Source organism: Lissotriton helveticus (assembly GCF_964261635.1).
Source record: "Lissotriton helveticus chromosome 1_1 unlocalized genomic scaffold, aLisHel1.1 SUPER_1_unloc_18, whole genome shotgun sequence".
NCBI classification, from domain to species: Eukaryota; Metazoa; Chordata; class Amphibia; order Caudata; family Salamandridae; genus Lissotriton; species Lissotriton helveticus.
The window spans coordinates 1,061,590-1,087,347 of record NW_027611657.1 but is presented as its reverse complement, the minus strand read 5'-3'; the positions used below and the strand labels follow the sequence as shown (position 1 = coordinate 1,087,347).

The 25,758-nt window shown below is 46.0% G+C and overlaps 1 pseudogene across 1 annotated transcript in view; it reads left to right on the top strand.

The window, feature by feature from the left end:
- LOC144805661 (uncharacterized) overlaps positions 1 to 25,758 on the top strand; it is a 115,384-nt pseudogene that overhangs the window by 36,521 nt on the left and 53,105 nt on the right. Inside the window, exons 2-3 of the transcript XR_013605571.1 lie at positions 6,744 to 6,850; positions 24,632 to 24,762. The product of XR_013605571.1 is annotated as an uncharacterized LOC144805661 (transcript). The remainder of the gene's footprint in view (positions 1 to 6,743; positions 6,851 to 24,631; positions 24,763 to 25,758) is intronic.

Sequence of the window (25,758 nt, the reverse complement as noted above, 5' to 3'; positions counted from 1 at the left end):
GCTGTCATGCACTTTGAAAGAATTATGACTGTAGCACTAGACGAATTAGCCCCGCTTCAGTACGGCCGTCGTGCCAGAAAAAGGCCTTCAGCTCCCTGGTTTTCGGAACACCTCAGACTCCTGAGACAGGAGGTAAGGAGGCGGAAGCGCCTCCTCCACTCTGGATGGGATCTAAAAGATAAGGATGCTCACAAGATCCTGTTGAGGAAGTATAAGGCTGAAATTATAAAAGCCAAACAAGAGCATTTCACAGCCTTGACAACTTCATTGTCCTCCCCTAGAGAGCTCTTTAGGGTTGTAGATTCACTTATAACCCTCCAAACCCCAGACCCTGTAGTAGCTTCCCAAGAGCTTTACAACAACATTGCCTCTTTCTTCCAGGCAAAAATATTAGATATCCACTCTGCCTTGGAGCTACAAAAATCTCTTATGAGTGGGCCCCCTGCGTTAGGGGAGATGGACCACGCCCCGGCTGAAACTATTCCTTTGGGAATTTTAGATTCCTTTCCCCCACTATCCTTAGAGGATCTGGACAGCCTCCTTAATAAAACTAACTCGGGCTCTCCCCTGGATGTGTGCCCTCTCAGGATCCTTAAACAATGCAGGGAAACCCTCCTGCCCCCTCTGGTGGATATTATGAACAGAGCCATGAGAGACGGCCTTTTCCCCACACAATGGAAAAGTGCAGTTGTAAAACCTCTTTTAAAAAAGACCTCCCTGGATCCGTCGATTTTAAAAAACTTTCGCCCCATTTCTCTACTCCCAGCGCCAGCAAAGATGTTAGAAGTACATCTTAACACACATCCTGCTGCTTTTGTAGAGAGCTCGTCCTGTCTTGACTCCTCTCAACATGGCTTCAGGAGGGAATACAGTACTGAGTCGGCCCTCACCATAGTGTTGGATAATATCCGTACACGCGTTGATGGGGGCCAGACCACCCTTCTGATCCTGTTGGATCTGACGGCGGCTTTTGACACCCTTTCTCCCTCAGTATTAACATCGCGGCTGAGGGAGATTGGGGTGCAGGGTGCAGCTCTAGATCTACTCACTTCTTTCCTCAATCATCGAGTGCAAAGAGTGAAGTTGGGGGAGTACCTATCTCCATCCCTCCCTGTGCAATGTGGGGTCCCTCAGGGGTCGGCTCTTAGCCCGACCCTATTCAATATCTATGTGACCCCACTTGCCAGGCTTATTAGATCTTTTGGGATGGAGATAGTGTCTTATGCGGATGACACCCAGATCCTTGTCTCTCTCTCCCAGTCTAGCGTCCCGACTGCCTCCAATTTTAGATCTTGTATGGAGGCAGTCGGTCAATGGATGGTCCTTAATTCACTAAAACTAAATGGAGAGAAGACGGAGGTAATGGTGCTTGGAGGGAAAGATGACGTATGGTCATCCAGCTGGTGGCCAGACTCATTGGGAGTCTGTCCCACCCCCACCTCCTCCGCAAAAAATCTTGGGGTCATGATTGATCCTGCCCTTAACATGGGTAAACAGGTCAGCAGAACCATTTCCACCTGCTGGGGCATTGTACATGTCCTGAGGAGGATTAGGCATTACCTATCCCGACAAGCAAGGAAACAGCTTGCTGTTGCCCTCATTGGCTCTCGACTGGACTACTGCAATGCGTTGTATGCGGGAATGAATAAGAGTCTGCTGCAGCGCTTGCAGGTAGTCCAGAACGCTGCTGCCAGGTTTGTCCTGGATCTCTCTAAACGTGCTTCAGCTACAGCGGCCAGAAAGCTGTTGCATTGGCTTCCTGTTGAGGACCGCATTCACTTTAAGACCCTATGTATGACATACAGGGCTTTAGCTAAAAACAGTCCCACTGGTATAGGATCCATCTTGTCTCGCTACACTCCTTCCAGGGATCTGCGATCCTCTGGCAGACTTCTTCTGTCTGCCCCCCGTTTCAGGAGAGTGAAATGGGGTGGGAGGGCTTTCTCCACTTTGGCGCCCAAGTGGTGGAATGCCCTCCCGCTGAAAATAAGATCTCTACCCACTCTTCAGGCATTCAGAAGGGCTCTGAAAACACATCTCTTTGTGCAAGCATATCTGTAGTTATGTAGTGATGACATTTATGATCTGTTTTGTTAGGCGCCTTGATGCCTTCGGGTTATTGTCTGCGCGGTATAAATTTTATTCAATCAATCAATCAATGAGACACTGATGCTAGTTTGCTAAGGGGATGTTGGACCCTAAGGTGAGTTTTGGCACACCCTAATTCACTAAGGTTCTATGTCTCTTGTATACAGTTCTGTGTAGGAGCGGAATCCCTACTACAAGGGGGCCCAGGTTGTTGGTGCAGGTGGTGATCCATTCATTGAAGTTCTTGAGGTCTTCCGTTAGGTTGCTGCTGTGCTTGAGGGGGTCCAGGGTGTCGGTGCAGGTGGTAATCCATTCATTGAAGTTCTTGATGTCTTCCGTTAGGTTGCTGCTGTGCTTGGGGGGTCCAGGGTGTCGGTGCACGTAGTGATCCATTCATTGCAGTTCTTGATGTATTACGTTAGGTTGCTGCTGTGCTTGAGGGGGTCTAGGTTGTCGGTGCAGGTGGTGATCCATTCATTGAAGTTCTTAGGTATTCCGTTAGGTTGCTGCTGTGCTTGGGGGGTCCAGGGTGTTGGTGCGCGTGGTGTTCCATGCATTGCAGTTCCTGATGTATTTTGTTAGGTTGCTGCTATGCTTGAGGGGGTCCAGGGTGTCGGTGCACGTAGTGATCCATTCATTGCATTTCTTGATGTCTTGCGTTAGGTTGCTATTCTGCGTAAGGGGTATTACAAAGTAGAATTGTAGATTTGGATGAATAAGTATTTATTTAAATTACATAGAGCAGCCCCTAGGCATGTCTGCATCTGCATCAACTGCCTTCATCCTCTGAGCAGCTCCTCAGAACATTCTAAGATGACATGGTAACCATCACTAGGTAACATCCACAATATGGAGGCTGGGATACAACACATCTCCCCTTCTTAAATGTAATAAACAATTTATTTTTTATTATATATTATATATATATATATATAAATATAAAATAATTATAAAAAATAAAAATAAAAATAAACTGTTTATTGCAGGCACTTTTTCATTGTTCCCACTTGATGTTGTGACTTCTGGTTTTCCTATCAAAATAGGTCTCTCTGCAGAATTGCACAATGTGACACTACGAACATTCCATTTCTTTCCATCCAACAACCATACATTACTTCCCTTCATCCTGACAATGCTTTTAGGTTTTGACCACTTTGACATTAGAGACCCATGGGTGGTGAATACCTTAGTTCTTACCCACCAACAGCGAACTCTCTTCTTTCCCTTTTTAATTTGTCATTATGTCTCTTAGTGTATTTGTCTTGATGTTCACGAACCCTGTCCATCAAACCCTTCTTGTCTAGGCAATATGTACTTCCTTTAAGCATCCACGCTGGAGACACTCCGGTACCTGCCTGCCTTCCCTTTAAAAGCATGAAAGGAGTTTCCTTGGTGACAAAATGGGGTCTAGACCTATAGCTCCATAACATCTCCTTCACGGCTTCCCTGCAATCACCCCCACTGCTCACACAAAGCTGAACACAATCCTTCAACACTTGGTTAAACCTCTCGACTAAACCATTCTCCCTAGGATTGTAGACTGCTGTGGTGTGGTGTACGATACCCATCTTGGATAAATACCTTTCAAACACTTCTGCCGTGAATTGTGGTCCATTATCAGTGACAAGTGTGTTTGGACACCCTTCTCAGCGGAAAATTTGATCGCAAAATTCAATAACATTAAACGCCTTAATCTCCTCAGAAAAAGCCACCTCAGGCCATTTAGAGTGATTATCTATCATCACAAGTGCAAACGTATTCATTATACCTTTTGAACTAAATGGCCCACAAATATCCATTGCTACTCTTTCCCACGGTTTATCAGGAAATTTGGTAGGAACAATAGGAGACTCCTCAACCCGATGGGACTTGTCGCTACACAAGCACTCCAGGCAATCCAGTACGCATCCCTCTACATCCTTGTCCAAACCCGGCCACCGAAATGTCATCCTTGCTCTTCTCTTCATCCACGACATTCCATTATGCCCTTCATGCAACAACTCAAGTATTCTGGCACGTAAACCGCTTAGTACTACCAATCTACCATCTCTGCGGATAATTTTGTCTTCAACAGATAATCTGACCAAACCATCCAATATTCGCCCATTTTGTTTCTCAAATCCACACTGGAATTAGTAGGCACACTAAGATGTTGCATGAGTTCCACTAGAATGGCATCCTCCTCCACTGCAGCCTTCCACTTACTTTCCGTGATGACTCCATTGCATGACTCAGAGATACTGGCCAGCACATACTCATCGCCAGTATCATCATCATCACCTACACACTGTAACAGTAGCCTTGACAGACAATCAGCATTAATGTTGCATATACCTGACACATAATTCAAAGTAAAATCATATCCTTGTAGACTATACAAACACTTGGCTATCCTGGGTGTGGCCTTCCCTGCGCCCTTAGTTGTAAAAATATCAATGAGCGGTCTGTGGTCCGATCTGACCTTGAAATGCATTCTCCAAACGTAATTCTTGAAGTGATCAACGCCCCACCAAGATGTAAGGGCTTCCTTTTCGATGACTGAATATGCTGACTCTGCACCCTTCAATGTACGTGACGCAAATGCCACTACCCGTTCTTGACCCAGGTATTTCTGCATAAGTATTGCCCCCAAACCATACGCGCTTGCATCCACTACTACAATGCTAGGATCTAATGGATTAAAGGGTCTTAAAGCCACAGCCTTCAAAATCTGTTCCTTTATCATTTCAAATGCTTTCTGACACTTGTCCGCCCATGCAAATGTATTCCCTTTTTTCATTAACACTCTTAGGACATATACTTTATCAGCAAAATGCTGAACAAATTTCGAATAAAATTCCGCCAACCCAAGAAACGAGCATGTTTGTTCCTTGTCTTGGGGAGACGGTGCATTAGCAATGGCATTCAATAATTTTTTCTTTGGTTGAACTCTTGTTTTTGATAACGTGTGCCCTAAATATTCAATTTCTTCGACTCCAAACTTGCACTTCTCCATTACTACTGTTAATCCTGCATTCTGCAATTTGTTAAGCGTTTGATCTAAAATCATGTCATGTTCCTCCTTGTTCTCACCCCACACCAACACATCATCTTGAAATACCAGGACTTTGTGTGATTTCTCCAATATTTTGCACATTACTCTCTGGAATACAGCAGAGGCAGACGCCAGTCCGAATGGCATCCGCACAAATCTGAACGCCCCCTCTGGTGTTATGAACGATGTAAGGTGCTTCGATGCAGGGTGTAGACGCACTTGGTGATATGCACTCGAGAGGTCTATTAAAGAAAAATATGCTGCATTGGTAACTGAGGACACCATCTCATTAATATGTGGCAGAGGATAGCGATCGACTAAGATGTTACGATTGAGGTCTCTTAAGTCGATGCACATGCGCAAATTTCCAACCGATTTGCATGCTAAAACTATGGGACTAAGCCACTCTGATGATTCGATTGGTTCAATCAATTGTGCCTTCTTTAATTTTTCGCTCAGTGCAAACAGGACATTCCTTGCCTTGTGCACACATGGAATGTAATTTAGTTTAAGGGCAATGCGATGCTCAAATTTGGTTAAGCACCCTAGTTCACTTCTAAATAACCTAGGATATTTTAAACTTTACTTGTCCTTCTCTGAATTCTCTGTTACTAGCACTTGATCAGGATGATTCGGATCCAATTTCTTCCCTAACATTTTTTGTTCGTGCCACCCTAGCAAGGTTCTTCCCTTTTCTACTACCTAGACTTTGCTAGTTGCTTCCATATTCTTGTGAGATAGTTTGCAATTAAAAAAAACCTATCCAAGGTAACTTGACCCCGCAACAACCCACAGGTTCAATGTCTGGGGAATTCAGCTTGCATTTACCAATTTTTATCCATGAATCCTTGTCTATGATCGTGTATGGAGAGCACGAATCCACCCACACTAGGATTTTAGTACCATTGATGTCCAGCATACACTTAGGAGGGTTGTATCCTTCACGAATTTCATTAATTTCATCATCATAGATCACACACACTTCTACCATTTCTCTTTCATCAGAGAACTCCTCTTCACTGTCCTCTTGTATGGCATATACAGTACGCCTCCCTTTGTTGGATATACTGGTTTTGCACATGCGGGCAAAATGCCCAATTCGTTTACACTTGTAACACTTCTCTTTGAGTGCTATACACTTATCAGAATCAGCTGTATGCCTGGTGCTACCACATCTATAACAAGCGTTATTATATCTAGGTTGGGTGTTCTTATTAATTTGAGGCGCACTTTTAACAAATTTGTCACTTGCCTGCTTGCTATTTTTTTTCTTTTCAATAGCACCCACTTTGGTCTGATCCCCCTTATCTTTAACTTGATTTGAATTGAGTTCCTTAACATACTTAGAAGTGTTCTCCAGGCTTTTTGCTACCTCTATGGATTTTTTTAAAGAGGGATCTGTTATGTCTAAGAGTTTTTCCTGTATTTTGGTATTATTCGTTCTATTAATAAATTGAGCTCTTATTATATCTTCTGTTAGATCTTTAAATTTGCATATTGATGCAAGTCTTCTAAGTACCGATATATACTGCTCAACTGATTCTCCAGATTGTTGTGCTCTAGAGAAAAACTTGTGTCTTTTAACTACAATGTTGATTTTTTTACCAAAATTCTCTTCTAGAGCTTTTACTATCTCTACATATTCATCAAAATTGCTAGTTCCTGTTCCCTCACTTTCATTAGATTCTTCATCTGCTTGGTTGGTGGAATCTGCTCTAACCCGGACAGGTAATGTTTTTAACACCTTTCTACCCTCAACCCCTAAATTGTGCTTTAACAGTGCTACTTTGCAGGATGATACAAAATCTTCGTCACCTATTGCCTCTAGATAGGTCTCAAAAGACTCAATCCAAACCTCCCAGGGCATTATGGGTTCCCCAGAGTTTTGTAAAAATGTTGGTGGAGCTGTCACAGATGATGAATCCATGCTGGCAGGCACACCAAAATTTAAGAGTTAAGGGCTCTAATTATTTTATAATACTTGCTTGAACTGTATTAATATATATGTATATTCACTGAAAAAACCATAGGTTTCACCCCAGTTATAGTTAGCTGGAAATTTTACTGGCATAAAACCATTGAAATTCCCACGTTATAGTTAGTTGGACTCACTATAACTTGCGCGTGCAATGCACTGCTGATGACGTCACATATTACATCACTCATGACATGGTCAGTGACATCACTCATGACATCACTGATGACACCATCCAGTGAATGTGTGTCTTTCTGAAAAATAAATTTTAGTGATTAATGTTTAAATATTTAAATATATGTATCAGTGTTTCACTTTCTGTATAAGTGGCTGCATGGGTTAGTGAGTAGCTACATGTGTATGTATATGGGTTATTAGATGTTTTTTTTAGTATCAGTATGAGTGTCTGTATGGTTTGGTGGGGGTATTACTTAGCACATAGATGCATGAATGACTGACTCTCTGTATGAGTTTTGAAGATAACATATGTGCAGGACTGTATGGGTGGATGAGTGTGTATATGTGTGTGTTAGTGAGTGAATGACTGTCTCACTAGTGTCTTTATCAGTAACTACATATGTTTTAATCTAGTATATGTGAATATTGATGTATATAAGTGAGTATATGTGAGAGTAAGAGATTGTAAGAGTTCCTGTTTAAATAAGTATGTGTTTCTATAAGTGATTGTTTAAGAGAGTAAGTATGTGTAAGTTTCCTTAGAAGTAAGGTGGTAGTGTGTGTATAGCTGTATATGCAAATAAATGGATGTTCAATAGTTTATTTGCATGTGTGAGTATGTGTGTGAGTAACTTTTGGATGCCTGTCGGTGTGTAACAGGATGTATAGGTGTATCACTACATATGATGAGTGAGTATATGTATGAGTGACTATATAGAACTGTTGGTGAATGAGTGAATGTGTATATCGATGGTGGAATTACTGAATTGGTTGTTGTAACTGGTATGGGTATCTCCATTTTTTTAACAAGGTCTGTCACTCCGTCACAAGAATGGTGTCATCAGTGATGTCATGAGTGATGTCACTGACCATGTCATGAGTGATGTAATATGTGACGTCATCAGCAGTGCATTGCACGCGCAAGTTATAGTGAGTCCAACTAACTATAACGTGGGAATTTCAATGGTTTTATGCCAGTAAAATATCCAGCTAACTATAACAGGTGTGAAACCTATGGTTTTTTCAGTGAATTTAATAGGTTTTTTAAATGCTAATTCCTAACTATAACTGGTGTGAAACCTATGTTTTTTTCAGTGAATTTCAAAGGTTTTTTTAATAGCAAATCTCTATAGGTATGAAAAGTAATATTTTTTATATTGTATAATTATGTAATAGTATTTTTTTTATGTTTATTTATTTATTTATTTTTGCCCCGGAGCGCTCCCGGGGCACGTACCGATGCGCTCACCGGTAAGCGCTGTGTTACGGCGCGCCCCGGGGCGCGTACTGGTGAGCGTCCCGTTAGCGATATTGCCGCGAACGAAAACAACATCGTGACGTATCGTGTAGCCGCGTGATGCGTCATATGACGCACTGCGTAAGCGCACCCGGAAGCACCCGAGCGCATACTATCGCGCAACGTAAGCGCCGCCGGGCACGCCCCGGGGCGCGATGACGTAGCGTAAGCGCGTCGGGTCATGTGACCTGAAAATAACACTTTTCATTGGTTCAGAACAGTTTTGGTTTCCAAATGATGAAAGCCCCCACCTTTTTTCCTTCTTCTCACTTTGTCCTTTGACTGAGGAAGACCTGTTTGGAGAGCTATTGCCTATTTGTACTTTAAAATGGCTTCAGTTGTAGCAGCAGCAGGAGCATCTCAGCCACCACCACCACCACCACCAAGAGGACCTCCACAACACCACAGTGGTGGAGATGAAGAAGAGGAGGAGGAGGAGGAGGAGGAGAGGAGGAGGAGCTTCCTGCCAGAAGATAATACCCCATATAGGCCAAAGCAGCACATTGTTTGGGAGTTTTTTTTTCTATCCCAAAGGACCAGAAAAAAGTAAATGCGCCAAGGGTTACTTGCCTAATCTGTGGCACTGAACTTTCAAGGGGGAACCCTAACAAAAAATATTCGTTTGGCAATAACACCATGATTCGGCACATGCAACGCCGGCACCCTAACAACTATGCTAGGGCAGAGGTCCGAGGAATGGCCAGGAACCCTCCTCAATCTTCACCGAGCACCTCCCAAAGAAACCAACCCACTCCATCGGGTCCAGAGGCAAGAGAGATGATGCCAACCATTCAACCCAAGTTTGCCGATTTTAAAATCGTTTGCAAATTTTGTGGAAAGACAATTTGCTATGGTGAGCAAAGTATAAAACTTATCATCTGTGCTGGTGATAACCACAAGTGCCCGAAAAAACCATAATTTTTCCTGTTTTTTTTTGCTCCAGTTGAGCCGTTTACAATTCCCTGTTTTTTGTTTCTCCCCATAAAAAATGCAAAAAAATATAAAACTGTTCAGAAAAGCAAAAAAAAGTAAACATTTTTGAAAAATAAAAATAAAACAACAAAAAGAATAAAAAAACAGTTCTTTTTAGAACTACCTCCAATTTATAAAAAAATGCTACATTTTTTAAAAACTCTGTCATTCTTTTTATCTCCAGGGTACGCTCCCCGGTACGCTCCCCGGTGCGCGTACCGGGCCCTCCCCCCGCGGAAATCGAAAAAAATATATATTTTTTTTTGCCCCACGGGGCCCTTTTATGGCCCCCACAGCAAACCTAGGGGGTCAGGGGGGGTCTACCCTGCCCCCTTTTGGTCATTTCCCCCTTTGTTTTTGCCACCTCTTGTGTCTCGATCCTACCGAGACACAAGATGGCGGCCGCTCCGGACTGTTTGGAATGTTGACAGACACCCGAGAGCCAATCAGCTTTCCGCTCGCGTACTCGCGTAGCGCGCTGGTACGCTCCCCGGTGCGCGTACCGGGGCGCGCTTATAGATATATATATTTTTTTAACCTAAATTACTCAAAATCCACTGAAGCACATATCTTGAGACATAGCAAAGGCACATCGGGCTACCAGTCCCTACAATTTTGCCAAGTTTGGTGGAAATCCATTCAGCCGTTCGGGCTAAAAGTGAGTTCAACTGCCCTATGGAAATTAACATGGGGAAAACACGTTTTGGGACCCCCCTTTTATCTCGGCCCCCGCTTGACGAATCCCCCCTAAACTTTCAGGGAAGGAGCAGAGCGGAGCGGCCATCTTCTTTGAGAAATTCGCGAAGATTCGTCCACCGGCACCAAAATTATTCCCAATAGAATGTTGCGGATTTCCTATGGAAAGTAGATCCTAACTATAACTACCTACTGGCGACCGCCAGTAGGTAATATATCGCTGTCGGTATATATACATAAATATATACAAGGTTGTTAAAGTGAACATAATAAAATAAAATAATTAAAGTAGTCACCGTTGCCTTATTGAATAACAGTTCCTTCAAGTAGTTGTTATATATTGTTGGTTACAGTTATGTGGTGTATTGTTCTTTTAAACTATTAAACCAATAATCACAGTTTCATGTTGGCTCCTGGTGTACTGTCCCTTTAAACTGTACCAATAATCACAAAACCTGGCTCCAAGATCTCACTGACGCTATTCACAAACAAGATGTCATTGCTGCCAATACTCTCCCAGTCTAGCATTCACTGCGCAGGGCTCTCATGTGCAGATCGGTAAATATTCCTTTGTACCAAATTTATTGTGATTGTGTGTTTACACTCAATTAAGAGCTTAAATCTCTTCACGCTCGGCTGCACGAGTTAGACACACATGGTGTTTACTTTCAATTAACAGCTCTCTTCCCTTCAGGCTCCGCTGCAAGAGTTAAGACACACACGGTGTTTACTTTCAATTAACAGCTGTCTTCCCTTCAGGCTCCGCTGCACGAGTTAAGACACACACGGTGTTTACTTACAATTAACAGCTCTCTTCCCTTCAGGCTCCGCTGCACGAGTTAAGACACACACGGTGTTTACTTTCAATTAACAGCTCTCTTCCCTTCAGGCTCCGCTGCACGAGTTAAGACTGTGAGAAGTTGGCCTGGTAGGGGATGTTTCCAATTCTGGAACCACCTACTACCTGACCAAACAATCCCTTATGGTGTCTGGTTGTAAGTCAACCTTATTAGACAAGCTATCCTAGGGGTAGCATGGACTAAGCAGCCTAAAGGCTTAACTTAAGAGGTCGTGTTAAGCGAGCTGTTTTACCACATACAATCCTGTAATACCAAATGAAAGGACACCACACAAGTATATATTATAAAAATATATGTGTTTATTACTAAAAACAATCCCCAGTATTCTTTATGAATAAAGGGGCACAAGCGTTAAATCAAAAAGCACTGTTTAAACATACAAGTTGCACAATTATGGATGAGGGCGGGTGGCCACTCAAACCATATACTAAACAAGTGGTATAAGAGAGGCCACTCGAACAGTGGTTAGGCCTAGGGCCTAGGGAATCGCTGGGAGCAGTCAGGACAAGCAATGCTGAAGTCGGGAATGGCCCTCGGGATTCGGGAGATGTGCGGAAAGCGCACGCATGCACCAATGTTAACCAATGGTGCGTAAAAGTCATAGAGTTAAAGTTTAAGGACACTTCCGCTGAACCTAGAGGAACAAAACTTAACACATGGACCCTAGAGGTGTGCACCAGTGTGGGAACACCGGCGGAGCAAAGTTACCTCACCCACAGGAAGTGGGTGCACAGGGTCGAAGTGGCGTCGGGTTTTGACACGCAGGCTCTTGGTGCTTGAAGCTGAAAGGGCTGCAGGCGGGTTAAAGATGAAGTGTCCGGTGGAGTCCAAGGGTGGACTCAAGTTGTAGAGTACCTGAAAGCAGAGGGGACAGAGTCTGGGTCACTCAGCAGTGACCAGGGTGGAACCAGGACGGAACCAGGCAATGTCGGGCACAATCAGGTGGTCGTCGAGGAGCTTCTCTCCGCTGGCACGTGGGCTCTGGGGCATCTGCGACATCCAGGAGCAGGTCACGATCTGTCCCACGCAGGCTCTCACCGTCGGTGCAGTCGGCTTCAAGTTTGGAGCAAACAAGCCTTGGCAAGAGCAATCCACGCGGGATCGGAAGATTGCTTCTCACTCGGACCAGGAAGGTCAGAGTCGGGGCTCCTTTTCAGGGGAGCTGGTGTGGATCTGGAGCAACCAGATTCACGAGTCTTCTTAGGTAGTTCGTCGGCACAGGGACCACTAGCCAGCTGGCAAGTGACCGGGCCAACGCGTTGAGCCAAATAGAGCCAAAGGGCCCCACGCAGCACTCGTCGAGTGTGGAGGGCTGAACTTTGGCTCAGGAGCAGCTCAGGGTGGGGGCTTCTCAAACCCCGGTGCACAGCTTCGAGGGTCACTCGTGGGCTGCACGGTCAGCGTCTCGTGGTCAATTCAAGATGGCGTGCCCCACGCTTCCGGTCGCCTCCACGGGTCTCAGCTCTGCAGGGACTGTGGATCGGGCTGTTGGAAGGCAGGCAAGCTTGATCTCGTCGATCTCAGTCGCTCGAGTTCCGGCGGGAACTGCAACTAAGTAGACGTCGAGGGCTGGATGGTGCCTGCTGCTGCAGGGTGGTCACTCCTTGACCACAAGGGAGATTCTTCGGGCTTCCACGTTGAGATGGAGGTCCAAGGGTCCAGAGTTTCGTTTCAAATGTTTCTTCCAGGAAATCTGATGTGCATTGGCACTGCTCCCACTCTTATTCCAATCTGGGGGGCGTGATTACCTGCTAGGTCCCCTCCTATGGGTGGGACCCAGGAAGTGGGTGGATACACCCCCTTCCTTTGATCCAGGCCGCCCTGGCACGAGGGCTGGAGTGCCCCAGAACCGGTTTGGCCGGATTATGCAAGGGGCAGCCTTGTGCGCCCCAGGCAGTGTCTGGTTTCTTTCAAACCTCCCTGCTACAATACACTATCTCCTGTCTGGAGGGCGGTGACACCCTCCTGTGACAGGAAACCCTTTGTCCAGGACCCATTTGGTCGAGTTTCGGTCAACTGCAGGGGTCCAGACATTTGTCTGTGGCAGAGGCATCCATTTTGTGGATCTTAAGGTCTTTGGAGAAATTAACCGCATTTAGTAAAGGAACATGTCTTACCCCTCTAGAGGGGTGGAATGCCATCCCCGTCGCCAGAACTGGCGAGGGGATGGTATTCCAAATCGTATGACACCTTACACGACATGTTTTGATAAAGCCAAACCAAAGTTGCTAAATAACCGCGAGGATTATAAGGCACTTAATAGTATATGGTATGGCATTATCCTGAAACAGCTTAGGGATTTGTTCCCGACAGCTGCAGACAGGCTCAGCTCATGCTAGAGCTCCATCTCACATAAAACCACGCACTCAGCCTCCAGGATTGATGAGGCCTTCTATAGGAGTGGCTCACAGGTTTACATGTGTCCAGATATAGGTTTGGATATAGATATACTATACCTAAGCAAGGGGTGTTTACACCACCTTACCCCAGCTGAGTGATCAGCCAGTTGTGTCAATTTAAGAACCAGCCAGGGGTGGCAAAAGATATGCTGCAGCCCCTGGTAGGCCTTGGTGGCCCCTATGCCCTGTGCACCTATAGTGCATTCTACAGGGGCTGACAAGGAGTCCATTTCCAATTGGTATGTGCCTATAGCACATGTGTCATTAATTTAGTGAGAGAACAGCAGGCTGGGGGTCTGATCAGCAGGCCCACAGCCTCAGTAGTCGAAAACCAGTGAAGCAAAAAGCAAAAATTTGGGGTGACCATAGGATAGCAGACCCTACTCTCCTACACAACCCCCCCCCAAACGCAGGGACATTAAACTAACCTTGACCAGATAAGTCTTCATGTTCTAAGTGGAAGTACCTGGAGAGACCATCTGCATTACCATGGTCAGTCCCTGGGCGGTGCTCCACTGTAAAGTCCATCCCCTGTAGGGAAATGGACCACCTGAGCAGTTTGGGATTTTCACCCTTCATCTGATTAAGCCATAAGAGGGGCTTATGGTCTGTCTGCACCAGGAAGTGAGTTCCAAACAAGTAGGACCTCAACTTCTTTAATGCCCAAACCACAGCAAAGGCCTCCCTCTCAATGGCTGACCAACTTTTCTCTCTGGGAGTCAGCCTCCTGCTAATGAAAGCAATAGGCTGGTCTTGACCATCTTGATTAAGTTGTGAGAGCACAGCTCCCACCCCCAACTCAGAAGCATCTGTCTGAACAATGAACTGTTTGGAGTAGTCAGGACTCTTTAGGATAGGTGCAGAGCACATGGACTTCTTCAGGTCTTCAAATGCCTTCTGACAGCTAACTGTCCACTGAACCTTTTTTGGCATCTTCTTGGATGTCAAGTCATTTAATGGTGTCACTATAGACCCATAGTTCTTCACAAACTTCCTGTAATACCCAGTCAGGCCCAAGAAGGCTCTGACTTGTGTCTGGGTAACTGGAGGAGCCCAGTCCTGTATGGCCTGGATTTTGCTTTCCAGTGGCTGAACCTGGCCTCCACCTACTAGGTGGCCCAGGTATACAACCTTACTCTGCCCTATCTGGCACTTTGTGGCCTTGATAGTTAGGCCTGCCTTTTGCAGGGCCTCCAAAACTTTCTTCAGGTGGATCAGGTGATCCTCCCAGGTGGAGCTAAAGACAGCAATATCATCTAGATAAGCTGCACAAAAGTCATCCAACCCAGTAAGGACTTGGTTCACCAACCTTTGGAAAGTGGCAGGTGCATTCTTCAAACCAAAGGGCATTACCACAAACTGATAATGTCCACTAGGGGTAGAGAATGCTGTTTTGGCTTTTGACTCCTCAGCTAGTCTGATTTGCCAGTAGCCAGCTGTCAGATCAAATGTGCTCAGAAACTTGGAAGAAGCCAATCTGTCAATGAGCTCATCTGCTCTTGGAATGGGGTGAGCATCTGTCCTAGTGACAGCATTGAGACCCCTATAATCCACGCAAAACCTCATTTCTCTCTTTCCATCTTGGGTATGAGGTTTTGGCACCAGGACTACTGGGCTGGCCCATGGGCTCTCTGATGGCTCAATCACTCCAAGCTCCAACATCTTTTGCACCTCAGCCTTGATGCAATCCCTGACATGATCAGGTTGCCTGTAGATCTTATTCTTGACAGGCAGGCTGTCACCAGTGTCCACAACATGGGTACACCAGTCAGTCTGGCTGGGTGTGAGTGAAAACATTTGCCTGTGAGCCTGCAAAACTTGTCTGCAGTCCATCTGTTGCTGGTCAGTGAGGCTGCCTGCCAAGGCTACTCCATCAACTGAACCATCATCAGGGTTCTGAGAAAGCAGGTCTGGGAGAGGGTCACTTTCTTCCTCCTGTTCCCCATCTGTGGCCATGAGCAAGCTCATGTCCTCCCTGTCCACAAATGCTTTCAAGCGATTCACATGGATTACCCTGTGAGGGCTCCTGGGTGTTCCAAAGTCTACCAAGTAGGTGACTTCCCCCTTCTTCTCAATAATAGGATAGGGTCCACTCCATTTGTCTTGGAGTGCTGCTGGAGCCACTGGCTCCAGTACCCATACCTTCTGTCCTGGTTGGAACTCTACCAGCACAGCCTTTTGGTCATGCCAAGCTTTCTGTAATTCTTGGCTGGCCTCCAGGTTTTTGGATGCTCTTTCCATGTACTCAGCCATCCTGGAGCGGAGACCAAGTACATAGTCCACTATGTCTAGTTTGGGCTTTTTGAGAGGTAACTCCCATCCTTCCTTCACCAAACACAATGGACCTCTCACAGGGTGGCCAAACAAAAGTTCAAAAGGGCTGTAGCCAACCCCCTTCTGTGGGACCTCTCTGTAAGCAAAGAGCAGGCAGGGTAAAAGAATGTCCCATTTCCGCCTGAGCTTCTCTGGTAATCCTTTTATCATGCCTTTAAGGGTCTTGTTAAATCTCTCCACAAGCCCATTGCATTGTGGATGATATGGGGTGGTAAACTTATAGTTTACTCCACATTCCTTCCACATTGCTTTCAGATAGCTGGACATAAAATTGGTGCCCCTATCTGATAACACCTCCTTTGGAAAGCCCACTCTTGAGAAAACTGCAATGAGGGCTTTTGCCACCACAGGTGCTGTGGTGGTCCTTAGGGGAATAGCCTCTGGATACCTGGTGGCATGATCCACTACCACCAGTATGAATCTGTTCCCAGATGCTGTTTGGGGGTCCATTGGACCCACAATATCAATTCCAACTCTTTCAAAGGGGACCCCCACCACAGGTAGTGGTATTAGGGGGGCCTTTGTTGTGCCACCTGACTTACCACTGGCTTGGCAAGTGACACAGGAGCGACAAAACTCCTTGACATCCTCTGACATGTGAGGCCAGTGAAAGTGTGAAACAAGCCTGTCCCACGTCTTGTTCTGGCCTAAGTGTCCTGCAAGGGGAATATCATGGGCCAAGGTAAGAAGGAACCCCCTAAACTGCAGAGGTATGACCAACCTCCTGGTCATGCCAGGCTTGGGGTCTCTAGCCTCTGAGTAAAGGAGTCCATCATCCCAATACACAGTATGGGTACCTTTGGCATCCCCAGCAGCCTCAGCAGCAGCCTGCTGTCTGAGGGGTTCAAGGGAAGGGCAATCTAATTGAGCCTGCCTCAGGTCTGCCCTTGAGGGTCCCCCTGTCCCCAGAAACTCAACCTGGTCAGGTTCAAGCTCCTCAGAGACAGTCTCCTCTTGGACTGCAGAATCAGTTTCCTCTGAAACTTGATCCTCAACCTGGGGCAAGGTGGAAGGCTGGGCCTTTCCTCTCTTGCTCCTTCTCTTGGGTTGTGGCTGGTCTATTGTTTCAAGATCCACCACTGGTTCAGGAAGGCACTTCTTAGCCTGAGCCCTTGTCATGGCAAGGACATGCTCTGAAATCCCTAGCATTTCTGCATGAGTCCTGTACTCCACTTCTGACCATGCTGAGCTTTCAAGGTCATTGCCTAACAGACAGTCTACTGGTAGGTCTGCACTCACCACAACCTTCTTTAGGCCATCAACCCCTCCCCAGGAGAAGTTCACAACTGCCACACTATGGGAGGTAGTGGAGTTGCTGGCGTTGGTCACTAGGTAGCTCTCACCTAGTACAATCTGTCCAGGGTCCACAAAGTCAGGTGTCACCATTGTGACACTGGCACATGTGTCCCTGTACGCTTGAGCCAGTTTCTCATTAATTAAGGGAGTCTGCCTGTATTTGCCCAGGTTAGTGGGGCTTACTGCAGTGGGCAACTCAATGTCCACATCATACAGGAGAACTGCCTGTGTAGGGATTCTGACTAGGCCAGATCCTACTTCAATACCCAGGGTCAACCCAGCTACACCCTTGGACTGTGTTCCACCACTGCTTACTGTACTTGGGGTTGCAGTTGCTTTAGGAGCTGTAGTGGTGGGAACTGGATTTGCCTTGGTGCACTCACTGCCCCAGTGTGAAACTGATTTGCAGGTATTGCACCAAGGTGTCTTTGGACCTTTGTTCTTCTTCTTCTTGTTACCATTTTGGGAACCACCCTCCTTACTATTAGTTTGGGGGCCTGAAGACTTCTGGTCTTTTTCTTTATCTTTCTGATTCTGGTTACCACCCTTCTGGTCTGTTTTCTTCTGGTCACCACCTTGGTTCTGGGGTTTCTGCTTAATCCTTGTTCTGACCCATTTGTCTGCCTTCTTTCCCAATTCTTGGGGAGAGGTCAGATCAGAGTCAATAAGGTATTGATGCAACAGCTGGTTTGTACAGTTATTAAGGATCTGTTCTCTCATCATAAGATTGTACAATCCTGTATAGTCTGAAACTTTACTTCCCTGCAACCAACCCTCCAAAGCCTTAGTGGCACACTCCACAAAATCAGTCCAGTCTTGAGTCTGTGCTTTTTGGGTGTCTCTGAACAACAACCTGTATTGCTCAGTGGTTAGGCCATACCCTTCAATAAGAGCACTCTTCAAAACAGAGTAGTTTTTGGCATCCTCAGGTCTAACTGTGAGGAGCCTGTCCCTCCCTTTCTCAGAAAAGGAGTACCACAAAATTGCAGCCCACTGATTCTCAGGAACCTGCTGTACCATGCAGGCTCTCTCATGAGCAGTCATCCATTTGTGGATGTCATCCCCTTCTTTAAAGGGGGGCACAATTTTGGTCAGGTTTCTATTATCATAGGCCCTGTCTTTTTCTCTTGGAAAATTGCTGCCACCAGTGACATCTAAGCCACTTAATTTCTGCTCTCTTGCCAAGGCAAGTCTAGCTTGAGCCAAGGCTACCTCCTCCCTCTCTATCTGGAGTTTGACAGCCCTCATTCTGGCCCTATGTTCTAGCTTTTGAGAAGCATTCATGCCTCTCTGTGATTCTCTGGAGGCACTAGAAACATGAGAGTCCCCTGAGGGAGATCTCACTCTTCTGTTGCCTGGGAGAATAACATGTTGGGTTCTGGGGAGGTGCTGGCCCTCTCTATTCCCCAGTAGGTCCAAGTTGGCCTGGCTAAGCCTGGCAACTGGAACCTGGCTACCCTGATCCTGAACTCCTAAGTCCTCAACATCTGAGTCCTCATCTAAGTCATCATCATCCTCCTCCTCCTGAGGGGGATCAGTTTCAGGGGGGTTCCCTCCACTTCCTGTGTCTAGGGAAGCTGCCTTTGCCTTGTCTAAGTCATCCTGTTCTAGGATTTCTACCAGGATTAGGCAGGTGGGGCTTCTGCCCCTTTTTAACCCTCTTGCTTTGCACAAGGCAATCAAGTCTCTGCGGGTTAGTTTGTCATAATCAAAAGTTGCCTGGGTAGGGTCAACTGTCACAGGAGTAGACCCTGAGGCTTTTCCTGTGTCAGACATGGTTACTAGTGAGGTGTAAGTGGTGCACTTACCTACACTAAGTGTTTTCCTACTGTACCTTGCTAGTTAGTTGTAGTCAGGGTGTGCTAATCCCTTCAACCTACAACTACTAAGTTCAGTAGAACTTAATATGCTAAGCTTTTGATTTATATGTACCTAGAGGTACTTGATGTGATCTTTCAATTTGATATAAAGATTGCAATGGTAAAACAACAGCAAGCTCAAATCCGCACCGCTGCTCACCAATGTGAGAAGTTGGCCTGGTAGGGGATGTTTCCAATTCTGGAACCACCTACTACCTGACCAAACAATCCCTTATGGTGTCTGGTTGTAAGTCAACCTTATTAGACAAGCTATCCTAGGGGTAGCATGGACTAAGCAGCCTAAAGGCTTAACTTAAGAGGTCGTGTTAAGCGAGCTGTTTTACCACATACAATCCTGTAATACCAAATGAAAGGACACCACACAAGTATATATTATAAAAATATATGTGTTTATTACTAAAAACAATCCCCAGTATTCTTTATGAATAAAGGGGCACAAGCGTTAAATCAAAAAGCACTGTTTAAACATACAAGTTGCACAATTATGGATGAGGGCGGGTGGCCACTCAAACCATATACTAAACAAGTGGTATAAGAGAGGCCACTCGAACAGTGGTTAGGCCTAGGGCCTAGGGAATCGCTGGGAGCAGTCAGGACAAGCAATGCTGAAGTCGGGAATGGCCCTCGGGATTCGGGAGATGTGCGGAAAGCGCACGCATGCACCAATGTTAACCAATGGTGCGTAAAAGTCATAGAGTTAAAGTTTAAGGACACTTCCGCTGAACCTAGAGGAACAAAACTTAACACATGGACCCTAGAGGTGTGCACCAGTGTGGGAACACCGGCGGAGCAAAGTTACCTCACCCACAGGAAGTGGGTGCACAGGGTCGAAGTGGCGTCGGGTTTTGACACGCAGGCTCTTGGTGCTTGAAGCTGAAAGGGCTGCAGGCGGGTTAAAGATGAAGTGTCCGGTGGAGTCCAAGGGTGGACTCAAGTTGTAGAGTACCTGAAAGCAGAGGGGACAGAGTCTGGGTCACTCAGCAGTGACCAGGGTGGAACCAGGACGGAACCAGGCAATGTCGGGCGCAATCAGGTGGTCGTTGAGGAGCTTCTCTCCGCTGGCACGTGGGCTCTGGGGCATCTGCGACATCCAGGAGCAGGTCACGATCTGTCCCACGCAGGCTCTCACCGTCGGTGCAGTCGGCTTCAAGTTTGGAGCAAACAAGCCTTGGCAAGAGCAATCCACGCGGGATCGGAAGATTGCTTCTCACTCGGACCAGGAAGGTCAGAGTCGGGGCTCCTTTTCAGGGGAGCTGGTGTGGATCTGGAGCAACCAGATTCACGAGTCTTCTTAGGTAGTTCGTCGGCACAGGGACCACTAGCCAGCTGGCAAGTGATCGGGCCAACGCGTTGAGCCAAATAGAGCCAAAGGGCCCCACGCAGCACTCGTCGAGTGTGGAGGGCTGAACTTCGGCTCAGGAGCAGCTCAGGGTGGGGGCTTCTCAAACCCCGGTGCACAGCTTCGAGGGTCACTCGTGGGCTGCACGGTCAGCGTCTCGTGGTCAATTCAAGATGGCGTGCCCCACGCTTCCGGTCGCCTCCACGGGTCTCAGCTCTGCAGGGACTGTGGATCGGGCTGTTGGAAGGCAGGCAAGCTTGATCTCGTCGATCTCAGTCGCTCGAGTTCCGGCGGGAACTGCAACTAAGTAGACGTCGAGGGCTGGATGGTGCCTGCTGCTGCAGGGTGGTCACTCCTTGACCACAAGGGAGATTCTTCGGGCTTCCACGTTGAGATGGAGGTCCAAGGGTCCAGAGTTTCGTTTCAAATGTTTCTTCCAGGAAATCTGATGTGCATTGGCACTGCTCCCACTCTTATTCCAATCTGGGGGACGTGATTACCTGCTAGGTCCCCTCCTATGGGTGGGACCCAGGAAGTGGGTGGATACACCCCCTTCCTTTGATCCAGGCCGCCCTGGCACGAGGGCTGGAGTGCCCCAGAACCGGTTTGGCCGGATTATGCAAGGGGCAGCCTTGTGCGCCCCAGGCAGTGTCTGGTTTCTTTCAAACCTCCCTGCTACAATACACTATCTCCTGTCTGGAGGGCGGTGACACCCTCCTGTGACAGGAAACCCTTTGTCCAGGACCCATTTGGTCGAGTTTCGGTCAACTGCAGGGGTCCAGACATTTGTCTGTGGCAGAGGCATCCATTTTGTGGATCTTAAGGTCTTTGGAGAAATTAACCGCATTTAGTAAAGGAACATGTCTTACCCCTCTAGAGGGGTGGAATGCCATCCCAGTCGCCAGAACTGGCGAGGGGATGGTATTCCAAATCGTATGACACCTTACACGACATGTTTTGATAAAGCCAAACCAAAGTTGCTAAATAACCGCGAGGATTATAAGGCACTTAATAGTATATGGTATGGCATTATCCTGAAACAGCTTAGGGATTTGTTCCCGACAGCTGCAGACAGGCTCAGCTCATGCTAGAGCTCCATCTCACATAAAACCACGCACTCAGCCTCCAGGATTGATGAGGCCTTCTATAGGAGTGGCTCACAGGTTTACATGTGTCCAGATATAGGTTTGGATATAGATATACTATACCTAAGCAAGGGGTGTTTACACCACCTTACCCCAGCTGAGTGATCAGCCAGTTGTGTCAATTTAAGAACCAGCCAGGGGTGGCAAAAGATATGCTGCAGCCCCTGGTAGGCCTTGGTGGCCCCTATGCCCTGTGCACCTATAGTGCATTCTACAGGGGCTGACAAGGAGTCCATTTCCAATTGGTATGTGCCTATAGCACATGTGTCATTAATTTAGTGAGAGAACAGCAGGCTGGGGGTCTGATCAGCAGGCCCACAGCCTCAGTAGTCGAAAACCAGTGAAGCAAAAAGCAAAAATTTGGGGTGACCATAGGATAGCAGACCCTACTCTCCTACACAGACACACATGGTGTTTACTTTCAATTAACAGCTCTCTGCCCTTCAGGCTCCGCTGCACGAGTTAAGACACACACGGTGTTTACTTTCAATGAACAGCTCTCTTCCCTTCAGGCTCCGCTGCACGAGTTAAAACACACACTGTGTTTACTTTCAATTAACAGCTCTCTTCCCTTCAGGCTCCGCTGCACGAGTTAAGACACACACGGTGTTTACTTTCAATTAACAGCTCTCACAGTTTCATGTTGGCTCCTGGTGTACTGTCCCTTTAAACTGTACCAATAATCACAAAACCTGGCTCCAAGATCTCACTGACGCTATTCACAAACGAGATGTCATTGCTGCCAATACTCTCCCAGTCTAGCATTCACTGCGCAGGGCTCTCATGTGCAGATCGGTAAATATTCCTTTGTACCAAATTTATTGTGATTGTGTGTTTACACTCAATTAAGAGCTTAAATCTCTTCACGCTCGGCTGCACGAGTTAGACACACATGGTGTTTACTTTCAATTAACAGCTCTCTTCCCTTCAGGCTCCGCTGCAAGAGTTAAGACACACACGGTGTTTACTTTCAATTAACAGCTGTCTTCCCTTCAGGCTCCGCTGCACGAGTTAAGACACACACTGTGTTTACTTACAATTAACAGCTCTCTTCCCTTCAGGCTCCGCTGCACGAGTTAAGACACACACGGTGTTTACTTTCAATTAACAGCTCTCTTCCCTTCAGGCTCCGCTGCACGAGTTAAGACACACACGGTGTTTACTTTCAATTAACAGCTCTCTTCCCTTCAGGCTCCGCTGCACGAGTTAAGACACACACGGGGTTTACTTTCAATTAACAGCTCTCTTCCCTTCAGGCTCCGCTGCACGAGTTAAAACACACACTGTGTTTACTTCCAATTAACAGCTCTCTTCCCTTCAGGCTCCGCTGCACGAGTTAAGACACACACGGTGTTTACTTTCAATTAACAGCTCTCTTCCCTTCTGGCTCCACTGCACGAGTTAAGACACACACGGTGTTTACTTTCAATTAACAGCTCTCTTCCCTTCAGGCACCACTGCATGAGTTAAGACACACACGGTGTTTACTTTCAATTAACAGCTCTCTTCCCTTCAGGCTCCGCTGCACGAGTTAAGACACACACGGTGTTTACTTTCAATTAACAGCTCTCTTCCCTTCAGGCTCCGCTGCACGAGTTAAGACACACACAGTGTTTACTTTCAATTAACAGCTCTCTTCCCTTCAGGCTCCGCTGCACGAGTTAAGACACACACGGTGTTTACTTTCAATTAACAGCTCTCTTCCCTTCAGACTCCACTGCACGAGTTAAGACACACACAGTGTTTACTTTCAACTAACAGCTCTCTTCCCTTCAGGCTCCACTGCAAGAGCTGAAATACAAGAGTTGCCTAATTCGATTCCTTCACTTGACTTGGCTGCATGTTTACTTTTCAATTAACGGCTTCGAAACACAGGCGCTGCTAAACTCGCACTGAAGACAAAGTTTATTTTCAATTGAACGCTTACTCAGCTTCCATTTACAATTAATTCATGCTGAGCCACACATGTCGTAGGCTTTGCATATCTTTAAATAAAGCTTCTTTCGCCTTCACGCTTGTAAGATGATTGTCTCTTCACACTTGACTGCACACTTTGCTTTTAAAGTATAGTTTCTCTTTGGCGCTAATTATCCCTTCACGGTTGGCTGCACACACAGAGCTGGCATTTAATCTTCCACTCGTTTTTAGGTCTCGGCCTTCGCAACGCGCATGCGTTGCAAAGCATAAAGACCTTTTCCGAGCACTAAGGCTTTTCAGACAAGCGTGTGCACGCGTTCCATTGCCTTCAATGGCAACGCGTGCACGTCAGGATATTCACTCGCGGGAGTGCGCGGCCCATCTGGTCGCAATTATCGCTCCCGCGAGTGAATCCCTCCCCCCTGCTGCCGTGAGAGCGCTTTTTTTCTTGTTTATATTTTGGAGTCCTTGAGACCTCCCTCTCTCACGTAGAACTTCTGGTAAGTTGCAGGATATTGGTACCTACGTGATGTGTTTTAATGTAAACTGGACACCCTTACTATAAGCTTGGCAGACATTGAGCTCTACTCACCTGTATGCCTATATTGCACGTGCCATTGTAAGCTCTGCAGCATAGAACACACTCATTTGTGTCTGTGTAATGTGCGTTAGCAGAATCTGCACGTATCTAGGTGTTCCTCCTCGCTGTAGATACATGGAGTTCCATTCATCTTTTTAATACAGCTGCTAGTATAAACTCAGTGTATATTTATATTAATAAAAACATATAGAAAATATTTGTCACAACATCATAAAACAATTCATATTGTAAGAAGAAAAATAATAATTTTTCTTCTTACAATATGAATTGTTTTATGATGTATTGACAAATATTTTCTTTACATAATATGAATTGTTTTATGATGTATTGTGTTGTTTTAATAAATATGATGATGTTTTTATTAATATAATTCAAAAAGATAATAGAGTGTTTGATAAATAAAATAAGAGATACAATCTATCCTTCTGCTTCTCTGCCCTTATTAGACCGTTGCTGACCATAATTTGTAATTGTATGGATGTAAATTTGTTAATCTGTTTCTGACTCCACGCTGCACCTAATAAGTTGGTTACAAATAGAGTAGTTGTACAATTATAGATCTTATTGAGATTCTCTCCGTACAAAATAAGGAAAAGGATTCTTGTCTTTTGTTCATCACAGGTGGAGAAGGCATTCAGGATTAATAATTTCCAAGGAATACATCTTCAAAAAGAAAAGCAGATATAAGCTGGTGTTGCATTTAGCGCCCTCACCTGATGTCCTTCTTCGTCCACCGCATTACTGCCTGAAAGGTAAGGGAGAAAAAGTTAGCATGAGAGCAGTATTTTATACAAGGAGATGTTTTATATTTGTCCACTGCTCGCCCCATAATGATGTACACAGCATTGGTAACTCCTAGCAATATCCATTACCCCTTCTCAGTTTGCCTTGTTTGTCAGAGGCAAATCCCGGACTGATGTTTGTTTCCATGTCCAATCACTTAATCTCGCTGTGCCTAAAAACATGAATGTTGCATACTGGTTTTACTGAACTGCGTGTTAACCCACGGGGAGCACTGAGGGCAGCGCCTTGATGCACTGGTGGTCTGAGCGCTGCGTGTTTAACCACAAGGTGCACTGAGCGCAAACACTGAGTGCAGCTAGTGCAGCGTGAGTGACAAATGGGGTGCACTGAGCGCTGCCTGTTAGACACAGGGGGTCCACAGAACGCAGCGTATTTAACACAAGACGTGCACCGAGCTCTACGTTTTTGACACGGGGAGCTCTGGGTGCTGGGTCTTGAACTCATGAGGTGCACTGAAAACAAGAGTTTAACACACTGAACGGTGCATGGTTAACACACGAGTGCACTGAGCGTGGCTTGGTTGACAAGGGGATCTCTGGGCGCTGTGTGTTGAATGTCACAAACTACATTGAAGGGAATTTGTTTATATATCCAGAAATGCTTGTCTCAGGACAAAAAGTGGGGTTTGTGGGTAACTGCATTTTTTATCTAGCGGTATGCAAGTGGTATAGAACGTAAACATCTATTTTAGAGATTGGTGTAATTGATAGGGTGTTTATTATGGTAGATGTATTTTAATGATTTTGGAAGATCGGGGCCCCTGCCTAAAAGGATGAACCCTAGCAAGGTATAATACTTTTTTGAAAAATGGACCGTACACACCGGGTTACGTGCACATTTACTACAGAGTAAGAAAGACGTTGTTTTTCCATGAACTAATTTCCACCAACTAACTTATGTTGAATGTTTCTGTTTTATTTTTATAAAATGTAGTTTTTCTTATC